This window comes from Silene latifolia, chromosome 1, assembly GCF_048544455.1.
Source record: "Silene latifolia isolate original U9 population chromosome 1, ASM4854445v1, whole genome shotgun sequence".
Lineage (NCBI taxonomy): Eukaryota > Viridiplantae > Streptophyta > Magnoliopsida > Caryophyllales > Caryophyllaceae > Silene > Silene latifolia.
Genome location: NC_133526.1, coordinates 51,754,324 through 51,768,502, shown reverse-complemented (window position 1 = coordinate 51,768,502; position 14,179 = coordinate 51,754,324). Strand labels below are relative to the sequence as shown.

General features: G+C 39.5%; 1 long non-coding RNA gene across 1 annotated transcript; it reads left to right on the top strand.

Moving 5' to 3' along the window:
- Positions 1-300: 300 nt before the first annotated feature.
- LOC141588723 (uncharacterized) lies at positions 301-793 on the top strand. The gene is made up of 3 exons (XR_012519793.1): positions 301-399; positions 475-566; positions 642-793. It is a non-coding gene; the product is annotated as an uncharacterized LOC141588723 (long non-coding RNA).
- The last annotated feature ends 13,386 nt before the right edge of the window (positions 794-14,179 follow it).

The window sequence follows — 14,179 nt, the reverse complement described above, 5'->3', positions numbered from 1 at the left end:
TTTTGGATTGTGAAAGAGCAAGAATTATAAAGTAAGGTCATAAACTGCAGCAACATTGAGTTAAAGGCTTTTCCTAGTAGTCACATTATTTTCTAAGAAATTGCATAGAGCCCTCCCTAATCACACTCCTTGCTCTCTTCACTCCATCAGCCACCCTCCCCCAGCCACCACTCTTGTAGTCCCATCCCCTCCAGCCGTAGAAATCTATTTCCCTTAGACACTGCCTAGCGGCTAAGAGCTTGCTAACATCGCTCTCGGCCATCTCCACAGGTTATTTCTCCACACTGTACAAACAGGCATCCCTTCTCTATCACATCAGCGCCAGGCGATCCCTACTTGAGTGTACACATTAGAGCCTTGGGAGACTGGACCACAGCACTTAGAGATAGATTCGCAATGGTATCATTTTTTTGTATCATTGCCGAAATTTAAGACCTTGAAAATGTTACGACAGTTGGTACTTGTGAAATGTAGGCCTGTGAGCCTCCAACAGAGGAGCCACAAAAAGGGAGACTGTTGAGAATGGAGACTAAAGCAGTGACCGATTATGACCCTCAACCAATCAAGTAAGAGAAGATGAAACAATGTCATAGACTTAAGGGTATTTAAAAAAAGTTATCGAGTTTAAAATTCATTTGCAGATTTCCTTTAGTAATCATAAAGGGTCCATATGGAGCACCAGCTCAAAACTACAAAAAATACGACATTCTCCTGCTCATAGGACTAGGCATAGGAGCAACTCCCTTCATCAGCATCATCAAGGATCTCTTGAATAACTTGAAGGAAGAATCCATTATGGTAATCTTATCTATCTTTGAAACATTGTCGGTATCAATTCAACTCCCTTCATCAGCACAAAGTTAATCGGCGAATCAAAAAATTAATCTGAACCTAATTTCACAAAAAATCTAACACGATAATCAAACCCTCAATTCAACTAATTTAAACGATTTAATTGAAAAATTACAAAGAGATCAAAACATAAACGTTAATCTCACAAAAAAAAAAATAATCATCAATTTCGAAATTTTACCTCGAATTAGTACGCTCCATTGATTGAAGCAGAGTCGAAGAGGTAAGTACGCTCCATTGATTGAAGCAGAGTCGAAGAGGTACATCGTTGAAGAGATTGATCGTTATGTGATGATCGATCGATCTGATTGAAGAAGAGTCGAAGATGTTGTTAGTCAAAGAGAAAGAAAGAAAAGAGAAGTGGAAAATGACTGGGATTGGAAAATTGGAATTCGTTTGATTTTTTTCAAAAGTAAAGTCGTCCGTATTATTATTAGATTCAATAGTGGTTCTCATGGTTCTCATTATACTAGTGGTTCTCACCGGATCTCGACCCTATATATATATATATATATATATATATATATATATATATATATATATATATATATATATATATATATATATATATATATATATATATATATATAGGCGGGATCCGGTGAGTCCACCTAAATATTTGAGTCCATGAGTCCATCTACAATATCACGCGTAAGGCAAAAGAATATCACGCTGAATATTGACAGGAAAATGGCGCTTAAACTTCTAAAACAAAACAAAACCGTTCATTTTTTTAAAAACTGTTTCTCTCTCTAAAAATCACACAAAAACAAATACTCCCTCAAAAATCTCACTAAAAATCCGCAAAAATCTAAAAATTCAAAGACGATATCAACTTGATATCAATAATATAGATTCAGTCGTTCAATCTTTTGCATAATATCAGTTGAATTTCGAAATTAGGTTGAAAAATCGTCGAGGTACGCTCTAATCAGTTTCTATTACATTTTTGCGATTTTTGTTCATCTTTTGCAGTTTTAATTTGATTATACATATTGATTTTGTTCTTAATTACTGTAATTAAGTTCAATTATATGATAAAAATAGCATTTAAGCACTAATTTTCGACTTGTTAATGAGTTTAAACGCTTACTTTCAAGTTGTTGTTGTAAATTTATACAGTGTCTTAGTTGTTAATGAGTTTAAACAGTATTTTGTTGATAACATGGATACATTGAACAAAAAACTATGATCGATCGTAGTTGGAGATGATTATTAGTTGTTTTGTTTGTTTCAATCGCGAAAAATAGGGTTAGCTATTGTTCAATGTGAAATTTAGTGTTAACCAGTAAATTTGGACTTGTTAATGAGGAATGTCTCGTTTTCTGTTGATACTATTAAGAGTAAGTAGTGATACTATTAAGAGTAGGTAGTGATACTATTGTTCAATGTGAAATCTATTGTTAACTAGTAAATTTGGACTTGTTAATGAGGAAAGTCTCGTTCTCTGTTGATACTATTAAGTGTGATACTATTAAGAGTAAGTAGTGATACTATTAAGAGTAGGTAGTGATACTATTGTTCAATGTGAAATCTATTGTTAACCAGTAAATTTGGACTTGTTAATGAGGAAAGTCTCGTTCTCTGTTGATACTATTAAGTGTGATACTATTAAGAGTAGGTAGTGATACTATTAAGAGTAGGTAGTGATACTATTGTTCAATGTGAAATCTATTGTTAACCAGTAAATTTGGACTTGTTAATGAGGAAAGTCTCGTTCTCTGTTGATACTATTAAGTGTGATACTATTAAGAGTAGGTAGTGATACTATTAAGAGTAGGTAGTGATACTATTGTTCAATGTGAAATCTATTGTTAACCAGTAAATTTGGACTTGTTAATTGACACGTCTGTCGCGTACCTGTCAAAAATAACCAACTGGTTCTAACTAACTAATATAGCTAGGGAAGTCGGGTCGAATCCACAGAGAGGTAGGAATTTATCAACTGAATTTAAGTTCGTCTAAGTAACCAATTTGGGGGTTTATAAAAGGTGAATTCTAAACTAAGAGAATAAGGGACAGAGAAATAAAAAGAAGGAGTTTAACAGATAAAAGAGAATAGCTAAGACAACGGTTCACCATAATCATCTGGTCGAGTAATCTAGGTCCCAGGTCAATGCAATACGGTCCAAGGGGTAGCGAACGTCACCTTTCGGTCCTTAATTCACCCTAAAGTGTAAACAGTTTAACTTTCGCCCTCGCTGCAATACTCTATTGTTCGCTACTAGTCTGCCTCTTCCAACCTTTCGGTCCAGGTTAAGGTCCACTAAGAATAAGGGTCTAATTGCGTCGACTCAATTAGGCAATTACAGTTATTTGTAGCATTTAAACAACAAAGACGGTACTGGCATTAACCTAGTAAATCGATTACTCTCCCTTCAAATCATGGGTCCCCTATAGTCTTAGCATAGGAAATTAGCTACTCATAATCGTCAGATTAACAATTACAATAACCAAATAATTAAAACTAAGCATGATGAACAACTATTAAAAGATTGATTGAACAATTATAAAACAAGGAGAGAAAAGGAATTAAAAGCTATTAAGAAATAACTAGATTGATAATACCGAATCCGAGTAGCAAAGTAGAGAATAGAAATCCAAAGAACAGTGACAAGAGTACAGTCGAAATGTACGTCGTCAAGAGAGGGAAGTAACGTGATGTTCTCCTCAGTCTTATACTGAAAAATTGTCTTAAACCTAATCTATGGACTGATTACAAAAGCCCATAAAAGATTAGGCGGAAATAAACCAAAAGCACACGAAAACCCCTCGATCGAGTAGAAAGGTTACTCGATCGAGGGCCGAATCACTCGATCGAGCCAGGACAACCTCTCGATCGAGCACTGCTTGCTGAACTTCCTCGATCGACTCCTTAAACTGGTCGATCGACCAGTCTTGAGTGTATAAAGCATTCGATCGAGCAGTAAACCACTCGATCGAGCTACATAGGCATGTCAGGACTTGAATTTCTTCCTCTACTCAGCTCATGCGTCCTCCAAGTGCAAGATTTCTAAGCTCCGGCTCCTTATTTCCCATGAATGCGTACAATTGGGACAATTAAGGCCTGATTTAGCTCCTCCTTGGTCAATTCCTGCAAATTACAATAAACGGACCAAAGTAGAATATTCGGGGGTATTTGTAGCCAGATGCTACATAAAAAGCACAGAAATGCGTGTAAAAATGAGGTGAAAATCTTATATAAAAGACACGCATCAAATCTCCCCAAACCAAACCTTTGCTTGTCCCCAAGCAAATATGAATGCAACTAAGGGTGAACAATGGAACGGGACCAATGCATCAGCTACAAATCATCCACTAGAACCAATTTAATGCAGCAAAATGACAAAGCGGCAACTGAAAAGTGCAAACGAGTTAAATTAATGTTTCAGGCTTACTGAACCGTCGACCTTGCAAGATTCGAAGATGTCGGACTCTCACGGGTCGCTCGTCACTCAAAATCAGGTACAAGGTGAGTATATATGTGAAAGATAGGAAGAAGCAAGACACTCACCTAACTCGACCTATAAGAACATGCATGCAATTAACATGAATAAAGTCTTCTACAACCGTACATATGCATTCCAACCATACTAATGACCAAGACACGTGCCGAGGACTTACATTTGGGTTAGTGAGGTAATGGGTAAGAAGGGGCTAAAAAGAATTTGGATATGTGGGGTTAATAGCTAAGCTAGCAACAACGGATCCAAATATAGACTGCATCCCAACTTCGTACTCTTAACAGCAAGATGAAACGGTGCAAAATTATGCACTAAACTCACAAGACCAAAAGTCGTCAACTCCCCATAAGATATAAATAAGGCATGGGAGTGTGAAACATTGTGCAATTCTCATTCTTTTTTTTTTTTCATTTTGAATTTTTCTGTCTCCTTTTTTCGCACTCTTTTTTTTTATGTATTTTTTTCTTTCTTTTTTTTTTCGTTCCATTTTTTTCACAATTCAACACATTTTTTCTTTCTTTCCCTTCAATTCTTCCTCCATCTTCTGAAATCAGATGAAATAACCATATTGCAATAACACATTCCAAGAACTACTCGTTACTAGCTCAGCTAGGGTAGGAAATAATATAGAAAGTAGTTGATAGGACAAAAAGGCAATTTGGCTATGTGAGGCTCATGGGTAGAATGAATTAAGGGGAACTGCCTCTCCTAACGCGTGTCACCATCCACAGACCGAATGCATACAGGTATTAAGAAGACTGGACTCATGCTTATGCAAATTGATGTTACATGTCTTAAAGAGAGTACTACTCACATCCTAAATGAAACCGGTCATGAATGTCACCAGTTTAATAAGCTCTAACCTCAGAATGTAATGTAGCTTGCCGACATAAAGAATCAAGTCTATTCGTTCAGATAAGCGAGAAACAAAAACTCGTAGATTATGCACATAATCATGCCAATTAAATGTCAAGAAAACGCAAGGCTCAAATAAGGATTCAAAGTAGCGTCAATGTTCAAACGTTCCGACTCAATTTAAACATGAAAATTTTGAAATTTTCTGAATTTTATGATTTTTTATATGATTTTTTTGAATTAATTAAAACAACAATGCATGCGGAAATAAATAAACGTGCAAGCAAAAATGCAAGAAACATGCAGACACAGATATGGATGCATACCTCCCCAAACCAAACCGTACAATGCCCTCATTGTACCAAAAATAGGGAAAGAAATGCAAACTGAAAAGAAAAGGAGAAGTGGAGTCGGAAAACTTACGAAACGTCATATAGCGGGACCTCCCCAAACCGACCATGAACATGGGAGGTCAAAGAAAGTCAAACAGTGGCTTTGTAGACGTAAAACAGCGGCTGGAGGTCAATACTACTCGATCGAGCGCCTGGAACAGCTCGATCGAGTGAACTAGTGTATTGGAAGGGCTCGATCGAGCGGCAACCCACTCGTTCGAGTAAGCATGGGTAGGGATCTGGTCAATCGAGGACATCATCCCTCGATCGAGTAGCAGCCGCATCAGAAAGTGCTCGATCGAACACAAAGCACTCGATCGAGTACTTTAACCCGCAGAAAACGCATAAAAGCAAGGAAAGCACAAAAATTGTTCATAAAGCAGCGTCTAAAGTTCAACGCAAAACTAAGAAAATTTAAATAGTTCAACAAAAGTACAAATAAAACTGTCCGGGCTGCCTCCCGGAGAGCGCTGGTTTAAGAGGTCCCGCACGACCTTTCTGGCATCAATTTACTGGCGCGTCGAGCTCGTCGAAGCGCAAGACTTCAACGCGGTTGTCCGCTTCACTCGCCTCATGGTAATGCTTCACATATTGGCCATTCACCTTGAATCTGTGACCCTCGGAGTCTTCAAGCTCCACGGATCCAAATTTGGTAACAGCTGTCACCGTGTATGGACCACTCCATCTGGACTTCAGCTTCCCGGGACATAGTCTCAACCGGGCATTAAACAGCAACACCTTCTGCCCCACATGAAACTCCCGAGGTAAGATTCTCTTGTCATGCCATCTCTTCGTCTTTTCCTTGTAAATGCGCGAGCTGTCATAGGCATTAAGCCTAAACTCCTCTAATTCATCTAGCTGCAAAAGAAGATTCTGACCACACAATTTAGGATCATAATTAAGCTCACGAATTGCCCACCAGGCCTTACATTCCAGCTCAACAGGTAAGTGACACGATTTCCCATAAACTAACCTATATGGTGATGCACCAATTGGTGTCTTAAAGGCAGTTCTATAAGCCCATAACGTGTCATCTAGCTTAAGACTCCAGTCTTTTCGTGATTTAGAAACTACTTTAGACAAGATCTCTTTCAGCTCACGATTAGAGACCTCTACCTGACCACTAGTTTGGGGATGATACCCCAAACCACGCCGGTGTTGGACACCAACTCTAGACGAGTATGGAAGTGAGTTTCTTTTCCTTAAAATGCATCCCCCATCACTAATGACGACCCTAGGGACACCAAAACGGGGGAATATGATCTTTTTGAACATTTTTATCACGGTCTTACCATCACAATGAGGTGAAGCAATTGCCTCAACCCATTTTGACACATAGTCTCTGACTACTAAAATGTACTGTTACCTTTTTCGGACGGGAACGGTCCTTGGAAATCAATGCCCCGGACATCGAAAACCTCAACCTCTAGGATGCCGTTTTGTGGCATCTCATGTCTCTTCGAAATGTTCCCCGATCGTTGGCAAGCATCACATCTTTGAAACAAAAGACTTAGCGTCGACAAACAAAGAAGGCCGGTAAAAACCAGACTGAAGTACCTTAGCCACGGTGCGCGATGGACCGTGGTGACCACCATATGAAGAGGAGTGACAGCCTTCCAGGACTATTTTAGTCTCCCATTGCGGAATACACCGTTTGTAGAGACCGTCTGCACATTCCTTAAACAAGTAAGGGTCATCCCAGAAATACTGCTTAGCGTTATCTGACGTAAAACGCTTCTTTTTTGGCGATGAGAAAGGTCGGGCGGCGACTTTGCGACAACGAAGTTAGCTATATCTGCATACCAAGGTTCTGGTCAACAATAGACGATATAACAGACAATTAAAGTATCGTCGGGAAAAGAATCATCAATAGGTAGAGAATCTTCCCCTTCTTGTCGCATCAATCGCGACAAGTGATCGCCTACAACGTTCACGGCTCCTTTCTTGTCCTTAATCTGCAAATCAAACTCCTGAAGAAGGAGTATCCATCTCAGTAGCCGCGGTTTAGCCTCCTTCTTAGCAAGGAGATGCCTCAAAGCTGCATGGTCGGTAAAAACGGTGACTTCGACCCAACTAAATAAGTACGAAACTTTTCTAAAGCATAAACTACGACTAACGACTCCTTCTCGGTGGTAGTGTACTTCACTTGAGCCTCATCCAGAGTTCGGCTCGCATAGTAAATAGCATTCAAGGCTTTGTCTTTCCTCTGGCCAAGCACCGCTCCTAGTGCAAAGTCACTCGCGTTGCACATGATCTCGAACGGCAAGTCCCAGTTGGGGGGTTTGTATGATCGGCGCGGAGACTAAGGCCCGCTTTAACTGTTAAAGCGAGAGAGACAAGCATCGATAAACACAAAAGGGGCATCTTTAAGCAACATTTGTGTAAGTGGTTTAGCAATTTTGGAGAAATCCTTGATAAACCGGCGATAAAAGCCAGCGTGACCAAGGAAGCTCCTCACCCCCTTAACATTAACGGGAGGTGGTAAGTTTGAATCACTTCCACCTTTGCTTTGTCAACTTCTATTCCCCTATCGAAAACTAAGTGCCCTAGGACAACTCCCTCGTTGACCATAAAGTGGCACTTCTCCCGATTCAAAGACAAGATTGACCTCAATACTGTACTATGCAACACTTTCTCAAGGTTAGACAGACGATCGGAAAAATCACTTCCATATACACTAAAGTCATCCATAAAAACTTCCATGATAGACTTAATATACTCTGAAAATATCCCCATCATACACCTTTGGAAGGTGGCAGGGGCATTGCACAAACCAAAAGGCATTCTGCGATAAGCAAAAACGCCCTTAGGACAGGTAAATGTAGTCTTGGCCTGATCGTCTGGGTGGATAGGGATCTGAAAGAACCCCTGAATACCCATCTAAATAGCGAGAAAAATTTATGAGAAGCTAACCTTTCTACCATTTGATCAATAAAAGGAAGGGGGAAATGATCTTTCTTAGTGGCGGCATTTAGTATCGTAGTCTATGCACATCCGCCAGCCGGTCACTACTCGGGTAGGTATTAATTCATTCTTCTCATTCTTAACTACAGTTGTCCCTCCTTTCTTCGGGACTACCAGATCGGGCTTACCCATCTAGAATTACCTACAGAATAAATAATACCGTCATCCAGCAGCTTCATTACCTCAGCCATCACAACATCCTCGCATCTTCCGGTTCAGCCGACGCCGACCTGTCTGCAAGGTTTGTGATCCTCCTCACTCTATCTGTGCATACAAATATCGGGACTAATCCCGTGATATCATCCATGAATAGCCCATTGCTTTCTGTTTTTCTTAAGTACGACTAACAAAGAAGTCGGTGATCATCACTAAGCTTAGCACTAACAATGACTGGATACTGCTCTATATCATCTAGAAAGGCATATTTAAGATGAGATGGGAGAGGCTTACGTTCCGGTACCTTTACCTCAATGGAGCAAAGAGTGCTGATCATTTGTTCCACCTGCTCTCCCTCATGCTCATCTAAATCATCAACAAGCAAATCCAACGCAGCGTCATCGTTCTCTGGGCTATCTGCACACTCATCAAAAAGCATGAGAGCTTCCAGTGGGTCCTTCATAAAAGAACCCGACCAGAAGTCATAAATAGACTCATCAATGATATCGACCGAATAACAAGTGTCCTCTATCATTGGGTGGGCTAAATCTTGGGCAAACCGAATGTGATAGCGTCATCCCCTCGCAAGAGTCGACGCCCTTGTCTCGACATCAATAACGGCCCCATTTGTACAAAGGAACGATCTTCCTAAAATAATTTGGGTCGGGTGTCCTCGGCTATATCCAAAACAATGAAATCTCTTTGGGATGTAAAGCTTGCCTATTTTCACAGGCACATCCTCCAAGACACCTAAAGGTCTCCTAACGAGATCTATCACCATCGTAGGGTAATGTTAGTCACCTTGAAGTGACTCATCTTCAATTTCTTGCAGACAGGAAGGGGCATGACACCGACACCGGCACCTAAATCGCAAAGGGCCTTATCAATAACCATATTACCTATGACACAAGTAATAGAAAAGCTGCCCGGGTCTTTCATTTTAGGAGGGGCCTTATTTAAAGAAAGTTACTAGACTCTTCCATAAATGAAATTGTCTCAAATTCACTCAAATTTCTCTTACGCGTCACGATATCTTTCATAAACTTAGCGTAAGTAGGTACCTGAGTAACAAGTTCAGAAAAAGGGACAGTTACCTGAAGGTTCTTCACGATGTCCACGAACTTACCGTACTGTTGCTCGACCCTTGCGTCCTTCAGACGATTTGGGAAAGGTACCCTGGTAGCGATGAGCGGTCCCGCAGCCTTTCCTTTACCCTTATCAATGCATGACGTCTCCACAGCAAGGGAAGATGACACGGTGGCGGTATTAGATACTGGATTAGGAATTCCGCCACTTAATGCACTGGATCGAGTACTTTTACTGGTCGATCGACCAGTTTCTTCTTCAATTTCACTCGATCGACCTGTCTTGACACTCGATCGAGTGTTTTCTTCAGCATAGTTACTCGATCGACCAACTTGGAGTTCTGTACTTCTCGATCGACCGCCATTGTCACTCGATCGAGTGACTGGATGATTAGAACCGCTCGATCGAGTGGATGAGTTGCTCGATCGAGTGGTTTCTGCACACGCAGCAAGTATTTTCTGCAAAAACTCGTCTAGATCATCATCTGAGTCACCATTAGCTGCCAAAACCTCGTCTTCTTCTTGAATAAGGTCATTCTGAAAATTCATCGCACTGGCTGGATCGCAAATTGGAAGAAACTTGGCTTGATCCGTCGCATGCGTCAACTGCGTGACTTGCTCTTTCAACTCCGATATAACCGTATCAGATTTTTGTGACATACTCATCATAATGGATTTCAACTCGGCTATTTCTTCTCTTGTAGAGGGGGAGACCGGTTGTGGTATTGGCGTAGAAGGGGTAGAGACGCTCTTTATCTCTTCATAAAGCTGAGAAAAAGGAACCCCTTGCTTGTACTTCTTGTAAGCAAGAGCACGCTCTACACCTGCCGTGCATTAAAAAAGATCGTGCCCTTCCTCGCCACATCTACCACATGGCTCTGTATGCAATGTAATCGTAGGCATATTGTCAAGCAACTTTCGAAGCAACAGCTAATCTGCAAAACTGATCAAAACTTTGCAGAAAATGAGATCAGTCTCAAGGAATGAATTCCTTGAGACAAAAGACAAACTTAATTTAAGCAACAAAATTGCGCCACCTCCCCGGCAACGGCGCCAAAATTTGACACGTCTGTCGCGTACCTGTCAAAAATAACCAACTGGTTCTAACTAACTAATATAGCTAGGGAAGTCGGGTCGAATCCACAGAGAGGTAGGAATTTGTCAACTGAATTTAAGTTCGTCTAAGTAACCAATTTGGGGGTTTATAAAAGATGAATTCTAAACTAAGAGAATAAGGGACAGAGAAATAAAAAGAAGGAGTTTAACAGATAAAAGAGAATAGCTAAGACAACGGTTCACCATAATCATCTGGTCGAGTAATCTAGGTCCCAGGTCAATGCAATACGGTCCAAGGGGTAGCGAACGTCACCTTTCGGTCCTTAATTCACCCTAAAGTGTAAACAGTTTAACTTTCGCCCTCGCTGCAATACTCTATTGTTCGCTACTAGTCTGCCTCTTCCAACCTTTCGGTCCAGGTTAAGGTCCACTAAGAATAAGGGTCTAATTGCGTCGACTCAATTAGGCAATTACAGTTATTTGTAGCATTTAAACAACAAAGACAGATGCGGCATTAACCTAGTAAATCGATTACTCTCCCTTCAAATCATGGGTCCCCTATAGTCTTAGCATAGGAAATTAGCTACTCATAATCGTCAGATTAACAATTACAATAACCAAATAATTAAAACTAAGCATGATGAACAACTATTAAAAGATTGATTGAACAATTATAAAACAAGGAGAGAAAAGGAATTAAAAGCTATTAAGAAATAACTAGATTGATAATACCGAATCCGAGTAGCAAAGTAGAGAATAGAAATCCAAAGAACAGTGACAGGGAGTACAGTCGAAATGTACGTCGTCAAGAGAGGGAAGTAACGTGATGTTCTCCTCAGTCTTATACTGAAAAATTGTCTTAAACCTAATCTATGGACTGATTACAAAAGCCCATAAAAGATTAGGCGGAAATAAACCAAAAGCACACGAAAACCCCTCGATCGAGTAGAAAGGTTACTCGATCGAGGGCCGAATCACTCGATCGAGCCAGGACAACCTCTCGATCGAGCACTGCTTGCTGAACTTCCTCGATCGACTCCTTAAACTGGTCGATCGACCAGTCTTGAGTGTATAAAGCATTCGATCGAGCAGTAAACCACTCGATCGAGCTACATAGGCATGTCAGGACTTGAATTTCTTCCTCTACTCAGCTCATGCGTCCTCCAAGTGCAAGATTTCTAAGCTCCGGCTCCTTATTTCCCATGAATGCGTACAATTGGGACAATTAAGGCCTGATTTAGCTCCTCCTTGGTCAATTCCTGCAAATTACAATAAACGGACCAAAGTAGAATATTCGGGGGTATTTGTAGCCAGATGCTACATAAAAAGCACAGAAATGCGTGTAAAAATGAGGTGAAAATCTTATATAAAAGACACGCATCATTAATGAGGAAAGTCTCGTTCTCTGTTGATACTATTAAGTGTGATACTATTAAGAGTAGGTAGTGATACTATTTAATTTTGATAGTTTAGGTCAATTGAGAAACATTTCTTTAACCAAAGGATGATCCGTAAAAAATAAGGTGTGACATGTTAAGAATTGGTAGTGATACTATATCTTGTAACTTGATACTGTTGTTTATATGATCTAATACTATTAAGCACAGAATGTGATACTAATAAAATTTTAAATGCAGATTGTTACTAGCAAGAAAATGGAACTGGCAGTTACAAATGAACGTAACATAACCATTAGCGAAAAGAGGCCAATAGCAGCAATTCATAATGTTGAAGATACTACATTAAAGAAGTATAAACGTAGGAGAACAAGGAATAACAAAGAAAACAATACTATGGAGCTGGTAGAACAAAACACGAACAAAGAAGTCGCAATTCAAGAAGTTGAGCAGCCTAAGGTACCCAAAAAGAAGGGAACAATTTGGACTAAGTGCAGGCCAAAAAAGTTGGTTGAGTTGATTAAGAACTTAAATGAAGAACAACAAAACGCTGTAAGGGATATTGGATTTGGAGGTTTGTTAAAGTTAAAGGTAACTCAACTACCACATGGAATCCTGAATCGGGTCTTGAAAGCATATGACTGTTCTAGCAATATGTTTAGAATAAAGAAGATGGATTTTCTGCTGTCAAAGCATGATGTCCATGACATGTTTCTACTACCCAGGACAGGTGATAAAGTAACCACCACAAAAAGGGGGAATGCCACTACTCTGATTGACACCAAAATGAAAAATGATTGGAGGATGAAGTTTGGTGTGAAAGGTACTTCTGCTCCAATTAATGTGAAGGATGTACATGATAGATTGATGGCGTGTCCGAGGTGGTGATGAGTTTAAGAGAATGTTTGTTCTGTATAGCATGTCCATTTTCCTAGCGCCAAATACAAATAAAACCCTAGATTTAAAACTTGTTAAGTCTGTTGCGGATGTGAATAAAATTAGAGACTATGATTGGTGTGATTATGTATTTGATGAGATGACTGCTAGTATTAAGGGATGGAAAGAAAAAAAGAAGTCGAATATCACCGGTTGCCTACTAGTGATTATGCTAGCATACTTCCATAGGTTCAATTTTAAGGGCAACGCTATGAAATACACTCTACCGCTAATCCAACATTGGGATGATCGATCGGCATCAAGAGTTGAAGATGAGAAACAAATAGCAATATTGGGGAATGCACCAATTTCGAAAATTGAGTACCCAATTTGTTTATCACATCAAGGTCAGGAGACAATACAACATTCCTATGTATATTTATGATTAAGTACTCAACCTGTTACAGTATGTTTCTTTGAGTCTTTGATAAAGATAAAATTTCAGTTGCTAACAAGAGATGATTAATTTTTCAGAAGAACCGGAGATGAGACTTACACAAACCTCTGAGAAAGATGATGATGAAGCTGAACCTGAAGGAAAAGAGGGCTACATCATGATTAAGGTGCCTATCGGAGTGAAACTGATAAAGAAATCAAAGCAAGAGCAATGGATGTAAGAACTAATGTCTTTTTGTTGTCCTTACAGTTACATCTATTCCTTTTCTTCTTACTTTGATATTGTTTTGAACACATTGTGATACTTTTGTTAACCCAAGTTGATATTGTTTTACCATAATCTAAAAACTGCCAGGGAGACTAAATTTTGTTAATGATAATGATATTTTATCAAACTGTGATATTGTTCATTACGAACTGTGATATTTATTGTGGCTATTTGTGATATTTTTTCATAATAGCAACCAATTGTAATGCTTATGATAGCAAGAGCAATGGATGTAAGTACTAATGTCTTTTTGTTGTCCTTACAGTTACATCTATTCCTTTTCTTCTTACTTTGATATTGTTTTGAACACATTGTGATACTTTTGTTAACCCAAGTTGATATTATTTTACCATAATCT